The sequence below is a fragment of the Dermacentor albipictus genome, chromosome 1, assembly GCF_038994185.2.
Source record: "Dermacentor albipictus isolate Rhodes 1998 colony chromosome 1, USDA_Dalb.pri_finalv2, whole genome shotgun sequence".
NCBI lineage: Eukaryota > Metazoa > Arthropoda > Arachnida > Ixodida > Ixodidae > Dermacentor > Dermacentor albipictus.
Window position 1 is genome coordinate 132,619,151 of NC_091821.1, and position 27,149 is coordinate 132,646,299.

The 27,149-nt window shown below is 47.4% G+C and overlaps 2 long non-coding RNA genes across 2 annotated transcripts; both read left to right on the forward strand.

The window, feature by feature from the left end:
- The first annotated feature begins 2,823 nt into the window (after positions 1 to 2,823).
- LOC135896168 (uncharacterized) lies at positions 2,824 to 3,532 on the forward strand. Its single transcript, XR_010562614.1, has 2 exons — positions 2,824 to 2,961; positions 3,066 to 3,532. It is a non-coding gene; the product is annotated as an uncharacterized lncRNA (long non-coding RNA).
- A 10,836-nt stretch (positions 3,533 to 14,368) lies between these two features.
- LOC135896167 (uncharacterized) lies at positions 14,369 to 15,100 on the forward strand. Its single transcript, XR_010562613.2, has 2 exons — positions 14,369 to 14,529; positions 14,634 to 15,100. It is a non-coding gene; the product is annotated as an uncharacterized lncRNA (long non-coding RNA).
- The last annotated feature ends 12,049 nt before the right edge of the window (positions 15,101 to 27,149 follow it).

Genomic DNA, 27,149 nt, shown 5'->3' on the forward strand with positions numbered 1-27,149 from the left:
TTGGAGAATTTTCTCAGCCGCGCACGAAAACAGACCTTCGTTCGATTTGGGACTTGTGCGGTACTATCAACGGTACATTCCAAATTTTTTGCAAATGGCAAGTACATTAACGGACGCCCTCCGAAAGGGAGCACCGAGTAGCGTACACTGGGATAAGGACAAAGAGAACGCTTTCCAAAGTTTGAAAATGCTATTGGTTTCTCGTCCTGTGCTTCGCGCGCCAGACTACACGAAGAAATTCATAGCTCAATGCGACGCAAGCGACAGAGGTATGGGCGTGGTACTTAGTCAGGTCGGTGAGGATAACGAAAAGCATCCTATCCTCTATGCCAGCCGTAAACTAAATGTAAGACAGGAAGCCTACAGCGCTTCAGAGAAGGAATGCGCTTGTTTATTTTGGACCGCCCAGAAGTTGTCGTGTTACTTGTACGGAGCGAAGTTCATCTTCGAGACCGACCACTGTCCTCTGACGTGGTTCAATCAAATGTCACACAAAAATGGCCGCTTGCTCCGATGGAGCCTCACTCTCCAAGAGTACAACTTCTGCGTTAGATATAAGAAGGGAAAGTTGCATAGCAATGCGGATGGATTGAGCAGGCTAATTTGAATTCTGCATTTGAGGGTCCCGCCTAAATTTTAGGGTTACTAGTGTTAATTTTTTAAAGCCAAGATCTCCTCTCATTTAGCAGGATTCCCTCCCTGATTGCTGAATTTGTCAGCACAAAATTGCTTCAGAAATTGTCATAGTGAAATGCAGCATTTTTTTTTGTTTCTGCACTTATGGTTTTTTTTTTTTTTTTGAAGCTTAGCGGGTAAGGTGAGAGCCAAGGTACGTCATCTCGGCACAGAGCCGTGTTGTGGGGTTCATTTTGCAGTTGCCTGTCCTTGTTGGATATTTTGGGGCGGTGGCATCAATACACAAGTGGTCGCTGCGAGCCATGGCATCAATCACCCCCTGGCCACCAGCCGTTCTTTTCCTGCCCAGCGGTTGTCAGCGCGAGAAAGTCGAGATTTTCCGGTCCATGGAGGCGCTGTTAAGAACGGCCAGCTGCAGTGCAAGTTTTGCCAACCAGTTGCGACTGTGGAAGCAACATCTCGGGAGCATCGCCGCCAACCTCTAGCCACAGCGTGACTAAATCGACTTTGTTTCGGGGAACAATACGCGCCTCCTCCACTGTCCGTCGCTTCAGCTAGGATGCGTTCGATGAAGCAGGCTTTGTGCTGAAACCGCCGCCAACCTCTAGCCTCATCGCTGTTGTGACGGAATGAGTTCGGCGGGCCAACTACTGTTACCAAACTCCCCAACGCGGACCTGATTTGTTGCGGGTGCGCGAGTTGCCGCGGGAATGCAGTTTTTCGCTCCTTCCCACGCACTGACCAAGACCCAAGACAACGCGCTACCCGGGACGGCTCCGAGTTCTATGAAATTCGTGTGCTGTCGGTTTCGGACCGTAAACACGTGTGTGTATATGTGTGTCCGTGTGTGTGTGTAAACCGTGCCGCGGAGAGGCGGCAAGTTTGCAATGACTAAACGAACGTTCGCATCACCTCTATCGGGAGAGGACCGAGTGTTTAAAAACCGCCGTTGTGCGGCTGCTCAGGTCACTCTCTCTCCAGCAGTCATGTTAGACTGATGTACTTTCTCAAACAATCATGTTAGACACATATAAATACTGTAAATAAACCCATATTCCTCGTTCTCGACGAGAAGCATTCCTTCCCTTCATCAACGTCCTCAGCGTGGATAAGTTGGACGACGGCATGAGCCAGCTACCTTCTAATTCATGCCCGACTCCAATCTTGACAACGGGTCACGAGCGATGGGATTGAGCCCCCGATCCTGACAGCATATGGGAGCAAATTCATGATTTTTTGTTCATTATAGTGTAATATCTGCTTCGATTTCTCTTGCAAGTAACGTCCGCCTCTCTGAATAATCCAGCTGAAGGGCTAGAATTATCTTGGAATCACATCTGAGTTGTGTTTGTTTCTAGAGCAGGCAATTTCTTAAAATTTTGAAAATATTCACCCCGTATATTTCTGTATGTGGCGTCGCATTTCCAAAAGTGCACCATCTAACCATTGACCCTTAGCATTCTCGAGTGATTTCTAGGAATTCATGAGGAGCTCGAGTTCTTTCACCGATTTATACGATTACCGGGGTTTCCGCTCTTTGAAGATCGCACATCACATTGGATGGACGCATACACAACTTGGAGCTCACATTGCTGCTCGCATTGATTCATTGAAGTGAATCACGAAGACAACGAAACCTGACAATTTCTTCACGACAACTCACGCATTCAGCGCGTTGGTTGATATCATCACGACGGCATTGAACTAACGCGCATCATTGCTTCGTGATACACGCCATAAATTAAGTGGATGATATGCGACGCTCACTGCGTCTCGTGTACTTTGTTTTCGCCTGATTTGAGGATCTGCACCGCCTTTTGCCGCGTTCGTTAACCGCGTGAAGGCATGACGTGCCCCGTGCTGAGATATTTTTGCATTGTGCTTTGCTTCTCTCGTGCACGGACTGCTTTTCTTCCTATTTTTCACAGATTTGCAGCTCCCGCTCGTCTCAGGTTTCTTCTTCGTCGTCGTTGCTCAGGAAAGTGAAGAATTTGATGCACAATGTAACTTTTAGACGCCACATACGATCCCAATAGCATTGACTATCAGGTTCGGAAACATGAACATCGAAAATGGCCAGCAAAAGTCCACACATTTACACAACTCTAGAGGCTATCATTGTAATCCCTGTGGGATAAAGTAGAACAGTCATAGAAGCAAGTGGCGTTCGCAAGTAGGGAAAGAAGAAGAAGAAGACTCTGTTGTGAAGAACGTTTGATCGCGGCTGAAGTCCCGAGTAGTTTCACGGCCGCTTTCATTGGGCTAGGCCGGGGATGCAGAGCCAGAGTATAGTAACGCAAGCAGCAACCTCCCGGTGGCCTTGTAGTAAGTAGTCAGGCACCAGATGGGCCTGCGTTACCATCACAATTTCTGCTGTCTCCTGCTCGGGTGCTGTGCCGATGGCTGCTCTGACAATGGCGACTATAAAGGCGCAGGTTGGGGCGCCATGGGATCTACCAGGAAAGATAACCTTCAACACGGAGGCGCCTTGGCGGCTGGAGCGGACTGCTGGGGTGAGGCAACCCCACAGAACGGGGAGCTCACTTCCAGCAACGGGGGCGTCGTCCACTGGGAGCGTGGCAGATCAGCGAAAGGCACCACCGGCCGAACCTACGTCAAGCGCAACCAAGAAGGGCACATGAGCTGGGATTGTGCCACTGCTGAATATGGAGGATGACGAGGATGCCTCAGGTGTGGCGAGGAAGGCCACATGAGTAGAGATTGAATGCAGACACGTGGGCGGAACACACCCATATGTGGGCCGCCACGGTTCGTGTGTGGCCAAATTAGGCATTTTGTGTGTAATTTGTGCTATAATTGTTCATTTATTTTAGGGTATTTTGAAATTTGTACTTTTTTGACGATGATGTTGATAAATATATTCTTATACCTTCCACTGTCTTGTATGCTTTTTCCGTGTTCGCTTTCGTAGTTTAAAGACTTCCGTGTTTATATTATATGTGCAGCATATATATATATATATATACGTGCCATGCCATGCGACATCAAATGGGTAGTTTACATTGCATGGAACGCAATTGCAACAAATGAAAGTACATGGGGTCCAACAAGAAATCATGCGCTTGTCCGGCGTCAAAGCCCACAAGTGCGATGTTTCCGAGAAGGATGTGTGGTGTTCGCACATTTATGGCTCGTTAAGTATGGGGCACTCGGCGTCGTGAAAACGCAAAAAAAGCAAAATGTAAGGAAAAATTACATCACTCTCTGTAGTGAATAGCGCCATGTAGGCCAGCGATAAATGCAGTACATTTATTATGTCCCACACCTGGACGTGATTAGGCTCTCCACTAAGCAGTGGTAACTGCACACCGGCTTAGATGAGCGGTTGAACTAGAGATCACCTGTATATCAGGGAAAGCGATGCAGTGAAACACCGACCGTGCGGGTGCCGAATTCTATATCGCATCCTATATACAACAAAGCACCGCTTCCTTCCGTCACGACGAAAGCATTCGGTGTTTGGGTCTTAGTGTACCTTCCCGAAGGGCGACCAGCCCGTCAGCCACCACAGCCGCACGATAGAAGCTAAATTGGGCACTTGTGCGGTCTTCACAACTCAGTAGTTTTAACTGAACGCGTTGACGGCAATGAAACCAACCTCGCAAACACCAGCGCAAATGTTGCACTTCTCAATTGGCAAACTGGCACCATCAGAATTCAGAGAACACAGGTTGGACCAAGACACGAAAACATGCGAGGAGCCATATATTGTAGTAAACGAAGTTTGCGAGGGTGGTCTTTGCGGACACCGCATGCATGCACAGCATTGCTACTCATACAACGTGAACGCTTTTTGTTTTTCAGGAAACACTGAAGAATAGCTACATGTTATATGTAATAAAGAAAGCACCACTCTTAAGAAAATTTGTTACGACGCAAATTTTGTTTGACCGAAATAAACATTGCATTATTTTAATTAAAGCATGTCTGTTTATTGACATTGTCCCTTTGCGCCGGAGTCATGCTTTAATGAAAGCACAACCACCCTCCTGGTTGATGCCGGGGACAATTAGTTCTGGACAGCTATCTTCGCGACCCATGTGAATCTATTTTGAATGTAGCGATTGCCTTTAGCAAATGATGCCTGGAGGTGGAAAGCTGTGCTCTATTGTAAACACCCTGTCCCCAAGTGTGCAAATGGCGCTTGGCTCGCAGGGGCTGCGGACAGCCGCTTCGTTGCCTATCTATATGCGCGCGTTCGCGTTCTGAATTTTGGGGTTGCTTAGCGTGAAGATAAATCTGGCAGCACAAGTGCAAGATGAAATGTGCAATAAAACACTTCGAAATACAACTGGTGTTCATGCATGTGGGCACAGCACCGCAGCAGGCAGAATTCGGCGTTGACCGTAAGTAGTGAATATGTTTAGGAATGTCTATTCTTACGGATGTTTTAACAATAACCGGTGGTAGACAGCACAATTCTTGTCAACCACTGCGTCATGGTTCACTGCACCGAATTTGATTAGGTTTCATCGCCATCATCATCATCATCATCAGCTAGTTTTATGTCCATTGCAGGACGAAGGCTTCTCCCTGCGATCTCTAATTACCCCTGTCATACGCCAACCGATTCCATCTAGCGCCCGCGAATTTCCTAATTTCGTCGCTCCACCCAGTCTTCTGCCGTCCTCGACTGCGTTTCCCTTCTCTTGGTACCCATTGGTCCAAAGGTTATCTAATCGGCGCATTACATGACCTGCCCGGCTCCATTTTTTTCTCTTGATGTCAATTAAACTATCGTTTATAGACGTTTGCTATCCGGTCTATTTCTGTCTCTTAACGTTATGCCTAGAAATCTTCGTTCCATCGCTGTTTGCACGGTCCTTAACTTGTTCTCAAGCTTCTTTGTCAGTCTCCAAGCCTTTGCCCCACATGTCACCACTACTAAAATGCACCGATTGCACACCTTCCTTTTCAATGATAATGGTAAGCTTCCAGTAAGGAGCTGACAATGTATGTCGCATGCGATCCAACCCATTTTTATTCTTCTATGAGTTTCCTTCTCATGATCAGGGTTTCCTGTGATTAATAGGCCTAGGTAAACGTACTCCTGCACCGACTCTAGAGGTTGACTGGAAATCCGGAATTCTTGTTCTCTTAATTGCCCGGCTATTCATGATTATCTTTGTCTTCTGCATATTAATCTTCAACCCCACGCTTACATTCTCTCTGTTAAAGTCCTCTATTATTTGTTGCAACTCGTCTGCAGTGTTGCTGAATAGAACAGTGTCATCGGCAAATCGAAGGTTGCCGAGATATTCGCCGTCGATCCTTACTCCTAAGCCTCCCCAGTTTAATAGCTCGAATACTTCTTCCAAGCACGCAGTGAATAGCATTAGAGAGATTGTGTCTCCCTGTCTTACCCCTTTCGTTATATGTATCTTCCTGCTTGTGTAGAATTAAGGTAGCTGTGGAACCTATGTAGATATTTTCCAAGGTATTCACGCAATCGTTTTGTACTCCTTGATTACCTAATGCCTCTATGACTACTGATATCTCTACTGAATGAAATGCCTTTTCGTAATCTATGAAAGCGATATAGAGAGGCTTATTGTACTATGCGGATTTCTCGATAAACTTATTCATGACATGGATGTGATCTATTGTAGAGCATCCCTTCCTGAAGCCAGCCTGTTATTTGGTTGACTAAAGTCCAGTGTTGCACTTATTCTATTGGAGATTATTTTGGTAAACATTTTATATAATACTGGGAGTAAGCTAATGGGCCTATAATTTTTCAATTCTTTAACGTCTCCCTTTATGTGGATTAGTATAATGTTTGTATTCTTCCAGTTTTCTGGGATCCTTGCAGTCGATAGACACTTCATGTACAGAGCTGCCAGTTTTCCAAGCAATATGTCTCCTCCATCTTTGATTAAATCGACTGTTATTCCATCTTGTCCTGCCGCTCTTCCTTGCAAGACCCTTGCAATACCCTTCTGACCTTATAGCTAGTTATACGAAGAGTTTCTGTATCGTGTTCATTACTGTTTCTAATGGAGGTATGCTGGCTCCTCTGGGTACTGTACAGGTCAGTATAGAAATCTTCCGCTGCTTTTACTATATATTCCAGATTGCTGATGATATTAGCCTGCTTATCTTTCAGTGCATACGTCTTGGTTTGTCCTATGCCAAGTTTTCTTCTCACTGATTTTAATCTACGTAATTTTTTTACGGCTTCAGTGTCTCTCGCGTTATAATTTCGAATGTCACTTCTTTTCACCTTGTTGATCATTTTTGAGAGTTCCGCGAATTCTATCTTATCTCTTGAGTTCAACACTTTCATGCTTTGTCGTGTCTTTATTAGGTATTTTGTTACTTGGAAGAGCTTACCCACTGGTTGCCTTGGTGTCTTACCTCCCACTTCAATTTCTGCTTCTGAAGCCAGCGTAGTTACGGTTTCATTCATTGCATCAATGTCATCTTGATCTCTCTGTTGTAAGGCTGCATATTTGTTTGCAAGTTCCAACCTGAATCGGTCTGCTTTCACCCTTACTGCGTCTAGGTTGGCCTCTTTCTTGTTGCCCAATTTTGAGTCTTTCTCTCTTCAAATCGAGGTGAATCCTAGCCCTCACTAGCCTATGATCACCGCATTTTACTTTACCCATCATTTCTACATCCTTCACTATGCTGGGATCGGCAGAAAATATGAAATCGAATTTAATTTTCTTGCTTCACCATTAGGGCTTTTCCAGGCTCACTTTTCGTTCACATTAAATGTTGCATCTCGCTGCCGATGAACCCACATGACATCGCCGAATGAGTGCCGCCAAGGTCACCTCAAGAACAGTAACTGCGAATTTGTTAACAAGAATCTGAAGCTAGACAGCGAACTCACCAAATGCACGGTTGAATAAACGCGCATTTTACTGCGCTGCAGCACTGCCGATGCAATTCCGCTGCGTACGTAGACGAACTGCCCTTCCGGCTGCAGTTGCCGCAATTTGAAGTTATCTTAGTGACCTGCTTGGAATTCTACGAAGCTAAAGTCTTATCAATCTAAGATTTTTTTTTCTAATGTTACAGAAGAGAGAAGCCGCACGATATAGGTGAGCAGCGCCGGCCAAAGTAAATGGGCGCTGGCTGCACGGTCGGGTTTAGTCTATGCGACGCAGGCATTGCACTGCTATACACCACATAATATGTCAAGAAAGCATTCACTTGAGTACGCAATGCACACGCACACAGGCACTCAGCTGCGAAACGAACAAAGCAGTATAGTGTGCGTGGTAAGTCTGCGCAGACAGCACGCAGGTGTAAAGACTTCACAGGTATGACAGGAATTTTTCAGCGGAAATCGAAGAGCAATGCCATATGCAACAGCTAACAATTATCCTTGCCGTGGGCCATAGGCGGAAAGTTTTCATTTCTCCGAGGGGGGAGGCGGAGTGGAGGCGACCAGCTTTCTGAACCCTATATATATTTCTTGCACTTGAAGAAATTTCGTGTCATTTCGAAGTGTTGTTCAAACCTGAGCCCTCCCCCACCACCAAGTATCTGTTGTCTCTCGGTGGTGTAATCTTTCTTCGAGTAATTGTCGTTTATTTCACTAGCATTAATACTACAACCGCCTTTACCCGACATGGTTGCTTAGTGGCTATGGTGTTAGGCTGCTGAGCACATAGTCGCGGGATCGAGGCACCCCGTACGGTCGGTGTTCGCTTCATCGCTTTCCTTGCTAAACAGCTGATCTCGATGTTCCACAACTCATCTAAGCGAATGTGCAGTTACCAGGGCCTAGAGGAGAGCCTAATCCCGTCGAGTTCTGGGACATATTAAGTACACTGCACTAATCGTGCCATTGACTACACAAAGTGACGTAAATTTTCTTCTTTCATTACCTTTTTTTTTCGCGTTGCTAATGACGCCGAATGCCCCATTCTTGACGAGCCATAAATGTGTGACCAACATACATCCAACTCTGAAACTTCGCATTTGTGGGCTTTGACGCTTGACGCTTGGAAGCTTTGACGCTTGACAAGCGCACGATTTCTTGTTGGACAGCATGTGCTTTCACTTGGCGGATCATATAAGGGCCTCCTCGAGGGGTGCTTGGCATAGAGTTTCTTAATATATTACCTAGAGGGAAATCTGGCGCTGCTTCGCTGTGATATGCATGAGAATGCCGATATATTGTGATTTCGGATTGGTATCGTTCTTGGAGAGCCAAGACACCTTGAAGACGCGCGCCTGGCAAGCACCGTTCCATCTGTCACAATGATTCATTTTCTACAAAAACAGCACCTAAAAAGCTGTTTTGCTGGACTATTACGCAAAAAACATGTTTTGTTTAACTATGAGAACTTGTTATTGCATGTACAATTATATGAAACGTAAAAAGTATCAGCGGGCCGCCAACTTTGGATGACAGAAGACAAGATTCGTGCTCGCATTGGAACAACTTGTCGTTTGTTCTTGCTTTTCTTCGCTTGGTTATGCATAGGTGAGTGAATTTCACTGGAAGATGTAATATGCGTGAATGAAAACATTTTGTGAAAATTTCACTTTAAGAACCCGTTATTTGTGTAGCCATTTCCACGTTTTAGACGAAGCCTCTTACAACACCAGCCGACACAAGCCTCGCAGACACACATACCGTCATTCCCATGACGGCACAGCGCGGCGCCAGATTTCTCAGTAGGTGTTAAAGTGACATACTCTATATGATGCTTGGTAACCGCGGGTGTCTCGCATGTTTTTGTCGCAGATTGCGCTGCGCACACCACGCGCGTGTTGCTGCATGCACGCTGCAGGTTTCTTCAGCATGAGTTGCTGGCTCTTAAAATTCTCGAGTGATTTCGCGAAATTCATGTGGAGCTGGAGTTCTCTCGACGCTTTATACGATTATCGGGGCTCCTACTCTAGATGACGCATTACCCTTTATGAACGCATCCAGAAGTTGGGGCTAAAATTGTTGCTCGCATCAATTCATCGAAGTGAATCAGGGAGACACGAAACCTGGCAATTTCTTCACGAGAAATGACGCATTCCGCGCTTTGGTTGATAACATCATCACGACAGTATTTAACTAACGCACATCTTTGTTTCGTGATCATGTCATGAATTAAGTGGATGATATGCGACGTCGATTCCATCTCCTGCATTTTTGTTTTCGCCTAACTTGAGGATGTGAACCACCTTTGGCCGCATTCATCAACCGCGTGAAGGTAGCATGTGCCTCGTGCTGAGATATTTTCGCATTGTGCTTTGCTTCTACATCGTGCACGGACTACTTTTCTTTCTATTTTTCACGCAATTGCAGCTCCCGCTCGTCTCAGGCTTCTTCTTCGTCGTCGTTGCTAAGGAAAGTCAAGAATTTGATGCGAAGAGTAACTAAATTTTGACTGAGGAAGAATGAGTAATTGACGAATTTTCTTGTAAATTATGCGCGGCAACACGAACCCATGACCTTCAGCAGTAACTCACCACTCCTTTTGCATTCTAAAGGTAAGCGGACGAGCTAAGTATAAAAAAATCGAAGTATATTTATTTCTTTTAGACGCCACATGCGATCTCCCGATAGTGTACACCATCAGCTTCAGAAAAATTAACACCGAAAATAGCCAACGAAAACCCATAAAATCCCACAACTCGATCTAGAGGTTATTTTTGCAATCCTTGTAGGAGAAACCAGAGCAGTCATAGAAGCAAATGGCGTTCGCAAGTAGGGAAAGAAGAAGAAGAAGACTGTTGTCAAGAGCGTTCGATCGCGGCTGAAGTCCCGAGCAGTTTCACGGCCGCTTTCTTTTGGCTAGGCTGTGGACGCGGAGCCAAAGTGGTAATGAAGCAGCAACCTCCAGGCGGGCTTGTGGTATGTACTCAGACAACAGATGGGCCTGCGTTACCTTCACAATTTCTGCTGCCTCCTACGCGCCCTCTCCAGGGCGACCCGAGCCTCTCTGCTCGTACAACGAAATCTGCAAATACAATTATCTGTCAAGAAGAGTCCTACCTTCGCCGCACTCCTCGCTGTGCCGGGCCCAGGCAGTCACTCTCAGACTTCTACAAACAAGCACTTACCCGAGCCCCGCGGCGCTGCACACAATTTACCCCGAACAGTTCCCAAGCCCAGACTGCCCTCTGTGTGGTGATTATGCGGACTTCGAACATGTCCTGTGGGGCTGCGCCTCTGCCGGTCCCCCTTTCACTCACGAGGAAATGAAGAAGCTAATTATGGCCCAGGATCCGACCTCTCAAATCCTGGCAGTCGAGAGGGCTCGCGACAGGGCCGTCAGGTTCCACCTGATGGTCCCCGAGTGGGCCTAGCCAGGTGGCGTGGAGTTTACTTACGCCTATAGTGGACAAAATAAAGTATTGTTTCACTCACTCACTCACTCACTCCTACTCCAGTGCTGTGCATATGGCTGCTCTGACAATGGCGTATATAAAGGCGCAGGTTGGGGCGCCCTTAGGATCTACCTGGAACGAGAACCTTCAACACGGAGGCGCCTTGGCGGCTGGAGCGGACCGCTGGGGGGAGGCAACTCCACAGAAGGGGGAGCTCACTTTCACCTGCGGGGGCGTCGGCCACTGGGAGCGTGGCAGACCAGCGAGAAGAACCACCGGCCGAACCTACGTGAAGTGCAACCAAGGAGGGCACATGAGCCGGGATTGTGCCACTTCTGACAATGGAGGACAACGAGGATGCCTCAAGTGTGGCGAGGAAGGCCACATGAGTAGGGATTGGTCTGCAGACAGTCGGGCGGTACCCACCCAGATGTGGTCCGCTACGCTTCGTGTGTGGCCAAATTAGGCATTTTGTGTGTAATTTGTGCTATAATAGCTCATTTATTTTAGGGAATTTTGAAATTTGTACTTTTTTGACCGTGATTTCGATAAATATAGTCTTATACCTTCCACTATCTTGTATTCGTCTTCCATGTTCGCTGTCGTAGTTTTAATATTTTCGTGTGTTTATGTGCAGCATATATATATATATATATATATATATATATATATATATATATATATATATATATATATATATATATATATATATATATATATATATATATATATATATATATATATATATATATATATATATATATATATATATATATGGTATGGGGCATTCGGCGTCGTGAGAACGCAAAAAAAAAGTAAAATGTAAGGAAAAATTACATCACTTTCTGTAGTGAATAGCGCCATATAAGCCTGCGATCAATTCAGTACATTTAATATGTCCCACACCTCGACGCGACTAGGCTCTCCACTATGGGCACTGGTAACTGCACAGCCGCTTAGATAAGCGGTTGAACTAGAGATCAGCTGTTTAGCGGTGAAAGCGATGCAGGGAAGCACCGACCGTGCGGTGTGCCGCATTCTATATTGCATCCTTCCACAAAGCACCGCTTCTTTCCGTCACGACTAAAGCATTAGGTGTTTGATTCTGGGTGTATTTTCCCGAAGAACGATCAGCCCGTTGGCCACCACAGCCGCACGATTGAAGCTAAATTGGGCACTAGTGCGGTCTTCACAACTCAATAGTTTTCACTGAACGCATTGACGGCAATGAAACCAACCTCGCAAACACCAGTGAAAATATTGCACTTCTCAAATGGCAAACTGGCACCACCAGAATTCAGAGAGCACAGGGCGGACCAAGACACAAAAACATGCGAGGAGCCATATTGTAGTCGACGAAGTTGGCTAGCGTGCCTTTGCGGACACCACATGCATGTACAGCATTGCTACTCATACAACGTGAACGCTTTTTTTTCCGGGAAACACTGCAGAATAGATACATTTTATATGTAATAAATAAGCACCACTCTTAAGAAAATGTGTTACGATGCCAATTTTGTTTGACCGAAACAAGCAATGCATTCTTTTAATTAAAGCATGTATGTTTATTGACACTGTCTCTTTGCGCCGGAGTCATGCTTTAATGAAAGCACCAACCACCCTCCTGGTTGATGCCGGTGACAATTAGTTCTGGACCGCTTTCTTCGCGACCCATGTGAATCTATATTGAATGTTGCGATTGCACAGAAGCAAATGATGCCTCGAGGTGGAAGCTGTGCTCTATTCTAAACACCCTGTCCCCAAGTCTGCAAATGGCGCTTGGCTCGCAGGGGCAGCGGACAGCCGCTTCGTTGCCTTTCTATATGCGTGCGTTCGCGTTCTGAATATTGTGGTTGGTTTGCGTGAAGATAAATCTGGCAGCAAAAGTGCAAGATGATATGCGCAATAAAATACTTCGAAATACAGCCGGTGTTCGTGCATGTGTGTACAGCATCGCAGCAGGCAGAATTCGGCGTAGACCGTAAGTAGTGTATATGTTTAGGTATGTCTAGTTTTACGGATTTTTTAAACGTATCCGGTGGTAGACAGCTCAATTCTTGTCCTAGTGATGGATTGTTCGAAAAAGTGGACATTACCATCACGAGAAAGTGAAACACTCATTTAAATATTTTATATGAACTCTAGAGAACCTCTTAATTAGTTTACGCTATATTTTCCGATTTCCGAATTGTACCCGGCGAGACTGCAAGACATCCATTTGAAATGAATTTACAGGACATAAGTTTCGACCTATTACTTCCCAAAGATTGGGACGATATACATGAGTGTTCAGTTACTGTTGTGCTTCTATGCATACGCGAGTAAATTCATGATTTTTTGTTCGTTAATTGAATATGTGCTTCGATTTCTCTTGCAAGTAACGTCCGCCTCTCTGAATGATCCAGCTGAAGGGTTATAATTATGTTTGAATGCATCTGAATTATGTTTGTTTCTAGAGCAGGCAATTTCTTAAAATTTGGAAAATATTCACCCCGTATATTATTGCATGTGGCGTCGCATTTCCAAAAGTGCACCTTCTAACCATTGACAATGCCTTTTAGCATTCTCGAGTGATCTGTAGAAATTCATGAGGAGCTGATGTTCTCTCAACGATTTATACGATTACCGGGGCTTCCGCTCTATGAAGATCGCACATCACATTCGATGGACGCATCCACAACTCGGGGCTCACATTGCTGCTCGCATTGATTCATTGAAGTGAATCACGAAGACAACGAAACCTGACAATTTCTTCACGACAACTCACGCATTCAGCGCGTTGGTTGATATCATCACGACGGTATTGAACTAACGCGAATCTTGGTTTCGTGATACACGCCATGAATTAAGTGGATGATATGCGACGTCGATTCCATCTCCTGCGTTTTTGTTTTCGCCTAATTTGAGGATCTGCAGCGCCTTTTGCCGCGTTCGTTAACCGCGTGAAGGGATCACGTGCCCCGTGCCGAGATATTTTTGCATTGTGCTTTGCTTCTCTCGTGCACGGTCTGCTTTTCTTTCTATTTTTCACAGATTTGCAGCTCCCGCTCATGTCAGGTTTCTTCTTCATCGTTGTTGCTCAGGAAAGTGAAGAATTTGATGCACAATGTAACTTTTAGACGCCACATACGATCCCAATAGCATTGACTATCAGCTTCGGAAACATGAACACCGAAAATGACCAGCAAAAGCCCACACATTTACACAACTCTAGAGGGTATCATTGTAATCCCTGTTGGAGTAAGTAGAACAGTCATAGAAGCAAGTGGTGTTCGCAAGTAGAGAAAAAAGAAGACGAAGACTCTGTTGTGAAGAACGTTATTCAACCCTATTCAATGCTATTCCCATAGATAATAGGAAATTTATGCTATAAATTATTTTGGAATAATCCATCCATTTCTTGGCCAATCCCCCATCGTGGGTAGGAGCCACACGTGCCACAGGCTACAACAACAACAACAACAACAACAACGTTCGATCGCGGTTGAAGTCCCGAGTAGTTTCACGGCCGCTTTCTTTGGGCTATGCCGTGGACGCGGAGCCAGAGTATAGTAACGGAAGCAGCAACCTCCCGGCAGCCTTGTGGTAAGTATTCATGCACCAGATGGGCCTGCTTTACCATCACAATTTCTGCTGTCTCCTGCTCGGGTGCTGTGACGATGGCTGCTCTGACAATGGCGTCTCTAAAGGCGTAGGTTGGGGCGCCATGGGTTCTACATGGAACGAGAACCTTCACAACGGAGGCGCCTTGGCGGCTGGAGCGGACTGCTGGGGTGAGGCAACCCCATAGAAGGGGGAGCTCACTTTCACCTGCGGGGGCGTCGTCCACTTTGAGCGTGGCAGACCAGCAAGAAGCACCACCGGCCGAACCTACGTCAAGTGCAACCAAGAAGGGCACATGAGCCGGGATTGTGCCACTGCTGACTATGGAGGACAACGAGGATGCCTCAGGTGTGGCGAGGAAGGCCACATGAGTAGAGAGTGAATGCAGACACGTGGGCTCGACACACTCAGATGTGGGTCGCTAGGCTTTGCGTGCAGCCAGATTACGTGTTTTGTGTGTATTTTGTGCTATAATAGCTCATTCATTTTAGGGAATTTTGAAATTTGTACTTTTTTGACGATGATGTTGATAAATATATTCTTATACCTGCCACTATCTTGTATGCCTTTTCCGTGTTCGCTTTCGTAATTTTAATATTTTCGTGTGTTTATGTGTAGCATACATTCATATATATATATATATATTCGCGCCATGCCGTGCGACATAAAATAGGTAATTTACATAGCATAGAACGCAATTGCAACAAATGAAAGTACACGGGGTCCAACAAGAAATCGTGCGCTTGTCAAGCGTCACAGCCCACGAATGCGAAGTTTCCGAGAAGGATGTGTGGTGTTCGCACACTTATGGCTCGTTAAGAATGGGGCATTCGGCGTCGTGAAAACGCAAAAAAAAGAAGAAAAAAGTAACATGTAAGGAAAAATTGCATCACTTTCTGTAGTGAATAGCGCCATATGGGCCTGCAATCAATGCAGTACATTTATTATGTCCCACAACTCAACGCGACTAGGCTCCCCACTATGGGCAGTAGTAACTGCACAACCGCTTAGATAAGCGGTGGAACTACAGATCAGCTGTTTAGCGATGAAAGCGATGCAGGGAAGCACCGACCGTGCGGTGTGCCGCATTCTATATTGCATCCTTCCACAAAGCACCGCTTCTTTCCGTCACGACGAAAGAATTCGGTGTTTGATTCTGGGTGTATTTTCCCGAAGAACGATCAGCCCGTTCACCACAGCCGCACGATAGAAGCTAAATTGGGCACTTGTGCGGTCTTCACAACTCAGTAGTTTTCACTGGACGCGTTGACGGCAATGAAACCAACCTCGCAAACACCAGCGCAAATATTGCACTTCTCAAATGGCAAACTGGCACCACCAGAATTCAGAAAGCACATGGCGGACCAAGACACGAAAACATGCGAGGAGCCATATATTGTAGTCGACGAAGTTTGCTAGCGTGCCTTTGCGGACACCACATGCATGCACAGCTTTGCTACTCATACAACGTGAACGCTTTTTTTTTTCAGGAAACACTGAAGAATAGATAAATTTTATATGTAATAAAGTAAGCACCACTCTTAAGAAAATTTGTTACGATGCAAATTTTGTTTGACTGAAACCAACATTGCATTCTTTTAATTAAAGCGTGTCTGTTTATTGACACTGTCTCTTTGCGCCGGAGTCATGCTTTAATGAAAGCACCAACCACCCTCCTGGTTGATGCCGGTGACAATTAGTTCTGGACCACTTTCTTCGCGACCCATGTGAATCTATTTTGAATGTTGTGATTGCACAGAAGCAAATGATGCCTCGAGGTGGAAGCTGTGCTCTATTCTAAACACCCTGTCCCCAAGTCTGCAAATGGCGCTTGGCTCGCAGGGGCAGCGGACAGCCGCTTCGTTGCCTTGCTATATGCGTGCGTTCGCGTTCTGAATTTTGTGGTTGGCTTGCGGGAAGATAAATCTGGCAGCACAAGTGCAAGATGAAATGCGCAATAAAACACTTCGAAATACAGCCGGTGTTCTTGCATGTGTGTACAGTATCGCAACAGGCAGAATTCGGCGTAGACCGTAAGTAGTTTATATGTTTAGGTATGTGTAGTTTTACGGATTTTTTAAACATAGCCGGTGGTAGACAGCACATTGCCGTTGACGGCAATGAAACCAACCTCGGAAACACAAGCGCAAATATTGCACTTCTCAATTGGCAAACTGGCACCGCTAGAATTCAGGGGACACAGGGCGGACCAAAACACGCGTACACATGCGAGGAGCCATATATTGTAGTAGACGAAGTTTGCGAGGGTGGTCTTTGCGGATACCACATGCATGCACAGCATTGGTGCTCACACGTACAACGTGAACGCTTTTAATTTTCAGTAAACACTGAAGAATAGATACATTTTATAAGTAATAAAGTCATCAGTACCACTCCTAAGAGAATTTATTACGAAACAAATTTTGTTTGACCGAAATAAACATTGCATTCTTTTAATTAAAGCATGTCTGTTTATTGACATTGTCACTTTGCGGCCCGAGTCATGTTTTAATGTAAGCACCAACCACCCTCCTGGTTGATGCCGGTGACAATAGGTTCTGGACCGCTTTCCTCGCGACCCATGTGAATCTATTTTGAATGCTGCGATGGCCGAAAGCAAATTATCCTAAGAGGTGGAAGCTGTGCTTGATTGTAAACACGCTGTCCCCAAGTCTGCAAATGGCGCTTAATTGGCTCGCAGGGGCTGCGGACAGCCGCTTTGTTGCCTTTTTGTATGCGCGCGACTGTTGTCAAGAGCGTTTGATCGCGGCTGAAATCCCGAGTAGTTTCACGGCCGCATTCCTTGGGCTAGGCCGTGGACGCGGAGCCAAAGTGATAATCAAGCAGCAACCTCCCAGCGGCCTTGTGGTAAGTAGTCAGGCACCAGATGGACCTGCGTTACCATCACAATTTCTGCTGTCTCCTGCTCGAGTGCTGTGCCGACGGCTGCTCTGACAATGGCGACTATAAAGGCGCAGGTTGGGGCGCTCATGTGATCTAACTGGAACAATAACCTTCAAAACGGAGGCGCCTTGGCGGCTGGAGGGGACTGCTGGGGTGAGGACACCCCACAGAAGGGGGAGCTCACTTGCACCTGCGGGGACGTCGGCCACTGGGAGCATGGCAGATCAGTGAGAATCACCACCGGCCGAACCTACGTGAAGTGCAACCAAGGAGGGCACATGAGCCGGGACTGTCCCACTGCTGACTATGGAGGACGACGAGGATGCCGACGAGGAAGGCCACATGAGTAGAGATTGATCTGCAGACACTTGGGTGGGACACACCCAGAGGCGGACTGCAACGCTTCGTGTGTGGCCAAATTAGGCATTTTGTGTGTATTTTGTGCTATAATAGCTCATTTATTTTAGGAAATTTTGAAATTTCATCTTTTTTGATGATGACCTTGATAAATATATTCTCTAATATGAATACAGCACAAGAGAGCAGCAGACAGCGTATCTCAATCAGAGCAGCTCAGGCAATCTCGAGTTCGCGCCTCAGTATTAACAACGCACCTCAACGCACACCCTAACATTAGAGTGCGGATTCAGTGGATTCCGAGTCACACAGGGATCAGAGGGAACGAAGTGGCACATGCCACATCCCGCGGAAATCTCCCGGGCCCTCCTCTGTGGTGGCCGGACCCACTGAGTCTGAATGAGCAATATGCCTTCGCGCGGGCGGAAAGGCGCGAAAAACTTGATGATTTACTAAACAACTCCATGAAGTATCCACAAGCGGATACACACATGAATCGAAGAGAGGCGGTACTATGGAGGCGTGCACAGACGCACTCTCTCTTGTCCCCACACTTCCAACACTACATACAAGGTTTGCCTGGTAAACCTGCTTGCATGGCATGTGGCGGCTTCCCGGATAATGCTCACATTCTGTGGGATTGTCCGGGGAGCCGTCTCGCTATTCAGGCTAGCCTTGCCAAACTCTCACCCATCCGTAGACCTACGACGCTTGAGGAGTGGCTGGCGGACTCCTCCCCCGACTACGTACGTGCCATGATCGAGCTCATCACGACGCTCGGCTTGGCAGACAACTAGAACAACGCGGGCGAACCCGGACCGGGGTTCTTGAATAAAGTTTTTTTTTTCTCTCTCTCTCTCTCTCTCCCGGGCGACTGGCGATGTGGCTGCGGCGCCGGGCATTCCTCTTCCCTACAATCACCCCCCACAGGAAAAGGAGCCATCTTGGCGACTCATGGTGAACATAGAATCATGGGGTCGTAATACGGCTTCAGACGTTGTACGTGGACGGTTTCACGACCATGACAGCGTTGGTCCGTAGGTGGCATGACAGGCTCGACAATACAGTTCACAGGCGATGTCTGTGCTACAAGACGGTAGGGTCCTTGATATTTGGAGACAAGCTTGGATGAGAGTCCAGCAGGAACGGCGGGAACCCAAAGCCACACAAGGGAGTCCGGAAGAAAGTGACAGTGCGGGTGATAATCATCAAGTCTAGATTTTTGTTTCCATTGGTCGACGGGTGTAAAGGAACGGGCGAGAATGGTGTCGAGGGCAGTCGAAGGTTCGCGGTCATACAATAGGAAGAATGGGGAGAAGTTTGTGGTCGCCAGTGGTGCAGTGTTGTAGGCGAACGTGGTGAATGGCAAAATGAGGTCCCAATCAGTGTGATCAGAGGCGACGTATTTGGAGAGCATGTCGCCAAGGGTGCGGTTAAATCTTTCCGTCAGACCATACGTTTGAGGATGGTAGGCGGTGGTGGAGCAATGAACGATGCGACATTCAGCAAAGAGCGCGTTTACGACTTCGGAGAGGAAGACAAGTTCTCTCTCACTTAAAGGTTCGCGAGGTGCACCGTGACGAAGAATAATGTTTTTCAGGAGGAAGGATGCTATATCGCGAGCGGTGGCAGCAGGCAGAGCGGCTGTTTCTGCGTATCGCGTCAAATGGTCGATGGCGACGACTATCTAGCGGTTCCCGGAAGCCGTGCTCGGAAGGGGTCCATACAGGTCAATGCCAATGCGATCGAATGGCATGACAGGACACGGGATTGGTTGGAGTGGACCAGAGACATGCTGAGCAGGAACCTTGCGGCTATGGTACTGAGGGCACGACCGAATGTACTTGCACACAAAGGTGTACATGCCACGCCAATAAAATCTGAAGCGAAGCCGGGTGTACGTCTTGAAGACACCCGCATGTGCACACTGCGGGTCAGTGTGGAAGGCAGAACATATTTCACCACGAAGATGTCGAGGTATGACTAGCAAGCACTTGCGGACGTCAGAGAAGTAATTCCGGCGATAAAGAAGTCCATCCCGAATTTCGAAGTGAGACGCTTGACGGCGCAGAGCTGCAGAAGGTGAAGGAACAGTCGACGGGGTTGAAAAGAGGCGGATAGGAGTACTAATCCACGCATCCTTGCGTTGCTCCAAAGCCATGTCGCAGCCTGCTGGGGACGAGAGTACTTGGTCAACGACAGAGAGGCAGGCATCGCTTTCAGTTGACACGGCCGAACGGGAAAGCGCGTCGGCCTCGGTGTGGCCGCGGCCAGACCTCTAGACAACGCGCACGTTGAAATCTTGCAACCGCAAAGCCTAGCGAGCTAATCGACCTGAGGGGTCCTTCAACGTGGACAGCCAACAAAGTGCATGGTGGTCTGTAATCACGTCGAAGGGGCGGCCATAGAGGTAGCGTTGAAATTTACCAAATGCCCAGATTATGGCCAAACATTCCTTCTCCGTAACGGAATAATTCTTCTCGGCTTTGGTGAGGGTACGGCTTGCGTATAAACGACGTACTAGTCGAATCCAGATTTGCGCTGCGCGAGCACAGCGCCGAGTCCAACACCGCTGGCGTCGGTGTGTACTTCGGTCGGAGTTGTCGGGTCGAAGTGACGCAGTATAGGCGGCGAGGTCAGTGGACGACGCAACTCTTGGAAGGCATCGTCACAAGCGAACGACCAGGCGTAGTCATTCAAGTCGCTCCGTAGAAGCTGATTCAAGGGAGCGGTTATGGACGCAAAATTCCGAATGAAGCGGTGAAAGTAAGAACAAGGCCAAGGAAGCTGCGAAGTTCTCTTACGGAGGAAGGTTAGGGAAAATCAGCAACTGCACGGAGCTTGGCGGCGTCAGGAAGAATACCGTGTTTAGATACTACATGGCCAAGGATGGTGAGCTGACTTGCGCTAAAGTGGCATTTCTTCAGGTTGAGCTGAAGGCCAGCGGCAGTTAGGCACTGCAACACTTCCTCCAGCCTGCAGAGATGGGTGGGAAAATCGGGCGAAAAAATAACCACATTATCTAAGTAGCACAGGCACGTTTTCCACTTGAGACCACGCAAAAGATTGTCCATCATACGCTCAAATGTTGCGGGGGCGTTGCAAAGCCCGAAAGGCATGACACGAAATTCACAGGCCATCTGGTGTTACAAAGGCTGTTTTAGGTTGGTCTTCGGGTGCTATGGGGACTTGCCAATAGCCGCTGCGTAAGTCGATAGAAGAGAAGAACTCCGCGCCTTGGAAACAGTCAAGGGCGTCGTTAATTCTCGGAAGAGGGTAAACATCTTTATACGAGTTATTTTGTTAAGACGACGGTAATCGACACAGAATCGTATCGATCCATCCTTCTTCTTAACAAGAACAACGGGAGATGCCCAGGGGCTGTCCGAAGGCTGAATGACGCCGCGCTTGAGCATGTCAGCTACTTGGTCATCGATAACACGGCGCTCTGTCACGGATACGCGATAATGTTTTTGTCGCAGTGGCGCACTGGTACCCGTGTCGATGCGATGACAAACAGTTGATGTGCGGCCCAAGGGAACATGCTGGCAGTCGAAAGACGAACGGAACTTGTCGAGAAGGCGTAGAAGCTGGGCGCGTTGAGAAACAGTCAACGTGTCGGCGATGGAGCTATGTAAAACATCGGGCGAAGTCGGCTCCTGTGCGGGGACAGGTCACTCCGGCGACCTCATGAGTGGCGATGGGACCAGTTGGCATGTCAATGACGGCAGCAGGGTCGACACACATGGGCACGGCCAATGAACTCCCCACGAAGCAAAGTGAAAGGACAGGATAATCGGTTGGCGACGAGCAATCTACTGACGCCGCGGCATGAACGTCCATAAGAGCGAAAGGCAGCGGGGAACATTTGCGACTAGCGAAAACTGCCGATGGCGTAAAAAGTGCGCTGGCATAAGCAACAATGTTGCATGACACTGTGGCAAGGGCAGATGAGTGCGGTGGAATTGTAACGTCTTCGGAAACAAATGCTTTATCTTCAGGCTCACGAGCGTCAAGGAGTGGGGCATTACACAGCGTTTGAAATTTTACTTCAGCGCGAGAACAGTCGATGACGGCCTTATTAGCGGAAAGCAAGTCCCAGCCCAAAATAAGATCGTGGGAACAAAAACACAGCACCAAAATTCAACGATGTAGAGGAGGCCGTTGATCACAACGCGAGAAGTACACGCAGCTGCAGGCGTGATGCGGTCTGCGCTGGCAGTACGAAGTGACACGTTGGACAGTGGCGTCGTGACTTTTCTGAGCGAAGGGCAAAGGTTGGCACTAATAACTGAAACTGCGGCACCAGTGTCAACGAGGGCGAGTGCAGCGACGCCGTCCACATATGCGTCAAAAATATTAGTCGGAGAAGGAAGAGGCCTTGGTCTGTTCGTGGGTGACGCAGTTCTTGCCCCTGGAACTGCGACAATTAGTTTTCCCGTTCCGGCGAAGAAGGACGACTGCGCGTTCAACAAGAGGGCGGTGGTCCGAGTAGGAAGACATCTGGCCGGGGTTCTGAGACGCGGAGGATGACGGGTATGGGGAAACGTATAGTGCGGCGTCGAAGCTACGGTCGTAGGACGTTGCGCGGCGACGACAAAATCATGCAACGTGGCCAGGTACAACACACACAAAACATATTGGCCGGTTGAAAGGAGAGCGCCATTGTCCACTGCTGTACCGCGGCTGAACGAAGTGAGGAGCTGGACGCAGTGGCACGACCGATGCGGATGGCGCAAAGGTCGGATGTGGTGGCCGCGCGAAAGCGTCGGTGAGAGGTGCAGTCACCTCTGGACAAGCAACGGGAGTCGGCACAGGCGGAGTCTCGCGGGCAGAAGGGAGAGCTGCGCACACTTGCCAACCTTCGCCAGGGTGACCTGGCGAAGGTTGGACGGAAAGGCAAAGGTGGTGGCGTGGCTGAGGACAGCAGCGAAAGCTGACGAGCGACCTCAGCACGGACGAACTGTTTTATCTGGCCAAGCAGGGAGTCCATCTCAGGAGCCGCGTTCATGCTCGCGAGGGTTTCGTCGGACGCAGGGGGGCGCCGCGCGAAAAAGCGCTGTCTGCAGAGCTCGTCGAAACTCTGGCAAAGCTCAATGACCTGAAAGACAGTGCCTGGGTTTTTAGAGAGGAGCATATGAAAGGCATCGTCGGAAATGCCCTTCATGATGTGACGATAATTCACGATGTGTCAACCCGCCTCCGCCATCGTCGGGTTGACACGCCGGCAGAGGTCGACGATGTCCTCTGCGTAGATGGTGAACGTTTCATCAGTTTGCTGGGATCGGCTTCGTAGGCGTTGTTCAGCGCAATGTTTGCGCACGCCAGGGTGGCCGAAAACTTCTGCGATGCCGGTTTTGAAGTTAGCCCACGTGCGGAGATCGGCTTCGTGGTTTTTGAACCACAGCTTGGCGACGCCCGATAAGATCGCGTTGCCGAGCTTTAGGGGATCGTCCCATTTGTTGGAGTTGCTGGCGCGTTCATACGATTTCAGCCACTCTTCAACGTCTTTCTCATCGGTGCCGCTGAAGATATCAGCATCTCGCTGACGCTGGGCACCGGCACATACGATGGCTGGAATAACTAGCTGGTGGAGATGTCGGGCTGAGGTCATCAGGCATGACGGATGGCAGAGTTCGGGTGCGTAATTCCAGGTTAGGCAAAACCACTAGTAAAATGCACCGATTGCACGCCTTCCTTTTCTATGATAATCGTAAACTTCCAGTCAGGAGTTGACAATGTCTGTCGTATGCGATCCAACCCATTTTTATTCTTCTATGAGTTTCCTTCTCATGATCAGGGTTTCCTGTGATTAATTGGCCTAGGTAAACGTACTCCTACACCGACTCTAGAGGTTGACTGGCGATCCTGAATTCTTGTTCTCTGCCCAGCTATTCATGATTATCTTTTTCTTCTGCATATTAATCTTCAACTCACTCTCACACTCTCTCTATTAAGGTCCTCAATTATTTCTTGTAATTCGTCTGCATTGTTGCTGAATAGAACAGTGTCATCGGCAAACCGAAGGTTACTGAGATATTCGCCGTCGATCCCTACTCCTAAGCCTTCCCAGTTTAATAGCTTGAATACTTCCAAGCGGGCAGTGAATAGCCTTGGAGAGATTGTGTCTCCCTGTCTGATCCCTTTCTTTATAGGTATCTTCCTGCTTTTCTTTTGTAGAATTAAGGTAGCTGTGGAACCTCTGTAGATATCTTCTAAGCTACTGTATGTACGTAAGCGGTCTGTACTCCTTGATTACTTAATGCCTCTTTGACTTTTGGTATCTCTACTGAATCAAATGCCTTTTCGTAATCTATGAAAGCTAAATAGAGAGGCTGATTGTACTCTGCAGATTTCACGATTACCTGATTGATAACATGGACGTGATCAATTGTAGACTATCTCTTCCTGAAACCTGCCTGTTCCTTCGTTGACTAAAGTGTTGCCCTTATTTTATTGAAGATTATCTTGGTGAATATTTCTTATAATACTGAAAGTAAGCTAATGAGCCTAAAATTTTTCAATTCTTTAACATCTCCCTTTTTGTAGATTAGTATAATGTTTGCATTCTTCCAGTTTTCTTGGACCTTTGCAGTCAATAGATACTTCGTATAACGAGCCGCCAGTTTTCCAAGCGTTATGTCTTCTCGATCTTTGAATAAATCGACTATTATTCCATCCTCTCCTGCCGCTCTTCCTCGTTTAATGTCTTGCAAGGCCCTTCTGACCTCATCGCTAGTTGTAGAAGGAGCCTCTGTAACCTGTTCGTTACTAATTCGAATGGAGGTATCGTGGCTGCCTTAGGTACTGTACAGGTCAATATGGAATTCCTCCGCTGCTTTTAATGTAGGTTCGAGATTGCTGATGATATTATCCTGCTTATCTTTCAGTGCATACATCTTGGTTTGTACTATGCCAAGTTTGCTTCTCACTGATTTCAGGCCGCGTCTGTTCTTTACGGTTTCTTCAGTCCATCTATCGTTATAATTTCGAATATCACTTATTCTCGCCTTGTTGATCAGTTTTGAGAGCTCCGCGAATTCTATCTTATCTCTTGCGTTGGACACTTTCATTCTTTGTCGTTTCTTTATCCGGTCCTTTGTTACATTGGAGAGCTTGCCCACTGGTTGCCTTGGTGTCTTGCCTTCCACTTCAATTGCTGCCTCCGAAGTCAGCCTCGTTACGGTTTCATTCATTACCTCTATGTCATCTTCGTCTCTCTGTTTTAAGGCTGCATATTTATTTGCAAGTACCAGCCTGAATTTGTCCGCTTTTACCCTAACTGCCTCTAGGTTGACGTGTTTCTTCTTGACCAATTTTACTCCTTCTCTGTTCACATTGAGGTGAATCCTAGCCCTCACTAACCTATGATCACTGCACTTTACCCGACCTATCACTATACCATCCTGCACAATGCTTCGATCAGGAGAATGTATGAAATCAAGTACATTTCTTGCTTGTTCACCAGCCGGCTTTTTCGCCACTTTTGCATTGAAGTCGCCCATTACTGCAGTATGCTGAGTTTGCACTTTTCACATCGCTAATTCAACATCTTCATAAAACTGTTCTATTTCTTCATCATCGTGACTGGATGTCGGAGCGTAGGCTTGTGCTACCTTTAATCTATACCTCTTATTAAGTTTGATTACGGCTACAGCTACCCTCTCATTAATGCTGTAAAATTCGTCAATGTTGCTCTTATGAATTAGGAATCTTACCACGTATTGCTTCCTATCTGGGAGACTTCTATATAGCAGAGGACATGTCCGTTATTCAGCAATGTATAAGCCTCACCAGTTCTAATCTCAGTAAGGTCGATGATATTCCAAACAATGTCTCATAGTTCCTCAAAGAGTCCTCCTAATCTAGCCTCACTCGACAGAGTTCGGCAATGCGACATTCAATGGGTAATTTACATGGCATGAGACGCAATGGAACAAGTGAAAGTACATGGGATCTAACAAGAACGCGTGCGCTTAGTAAAGTTTCAAAGCGTCAAGCGTGAAAGTGCACAAATGCGAAATTTCAGAGACGTATGTGTGTTGCTCAGACATTTATGGCTCGTTAAGAGTGGGCCATTCGCCGTCATGAGCAACGCCAAAACAAGAAAAAGAGAGTAAGAAGTAAAGAAAAATTACGTCACTTTTTTTTTTGTCAGTGGCACCATGTAGGCCTGCGATTAATGCAGTATACTTATTATGTCCCACACCACAGCGTTACACAGGGTGCGTATCGCCTGGACACCTGGACACGCCTCTCTCCATGGTAATGAACGCGCTAATGCGATAGCCCGTGAGCTCGCTAACCGGGCGCCATTGGAAGAGCTGTCCAACCCAGACGACGCACCGACGAACCACTGAATTACACTGAAACTCTACAATATTACAGAGATACCAGGAGACACATACCTCCCCCACATAGTTCCCTTAACCGAGAAGATGGCGTCGCGTGGCGACAGCTTAAACTAATTCGTTTCCCTGCCTCTTTTAACTTCACCTCTTCCACACACTCCCCAATATCCCTCATACGGTCCCTGTTGTGGAGCAAAGCCCACAGTATATCATTGCACCTGGGAGTGCCCACGCCCTCCCGGTTACTCCTCTATTCCTGCACCTTCATATTACTCCTGGAAGACTGCGCTGACCAGCTCAGACCTGCAAGTGCAGTGACGCCTGATCCGGCGGGCACGCTGAGTGGCGCGAGCCAATGGGGCCCTGAACCCATTGGTTCGTAGGGCTCGTAGGGTGGAGCCCTGAATTGGCTCCACCCTACGAGGAAGTCACCCAATCTCATTACAAATAAATCTTTTCTCCCTCTCTATCTCTCCCACACCTGGGCGTGATTAGTCTCTCCACAAGGCAGTGGTAACTGCACACCCTCTTAGATGAGCGGTTGAACTAGAGATCAGCTGTTTAGCAGGGAAAGCGATGCAGCGAATCACCGGCCGTGCGGGCTGCCGCATCTTATCGCATCCTTCCACAAAGCACCGCTTCTTTCCGTCACGACGAAAGCATTCAGTGTTTGGGGTCTGGGTTTATCTTCCAGAAGGGCAATCAGCCCGTCGGCCACCACAGCCGCACGATGGAAGCTATATAGGGCACTTGTACGGTCTTCATAACTCATTAGTTTTAACTGAACGCGTTCACGCCAATGAAACCAACCTGGCAAACACCAACGCAAGTATTGCCCTTCTCAATTGGCGAACTGGCACCACCAGAATTCAGAGAACACAGGGTGGACTAAAACACGAAAACATGCGAGGAGCCATATATTGTAGTTACCCATTATACGATTATACGATTATAGTTATACGATTACCGGGGCTTCCGCTCTATGAAGAT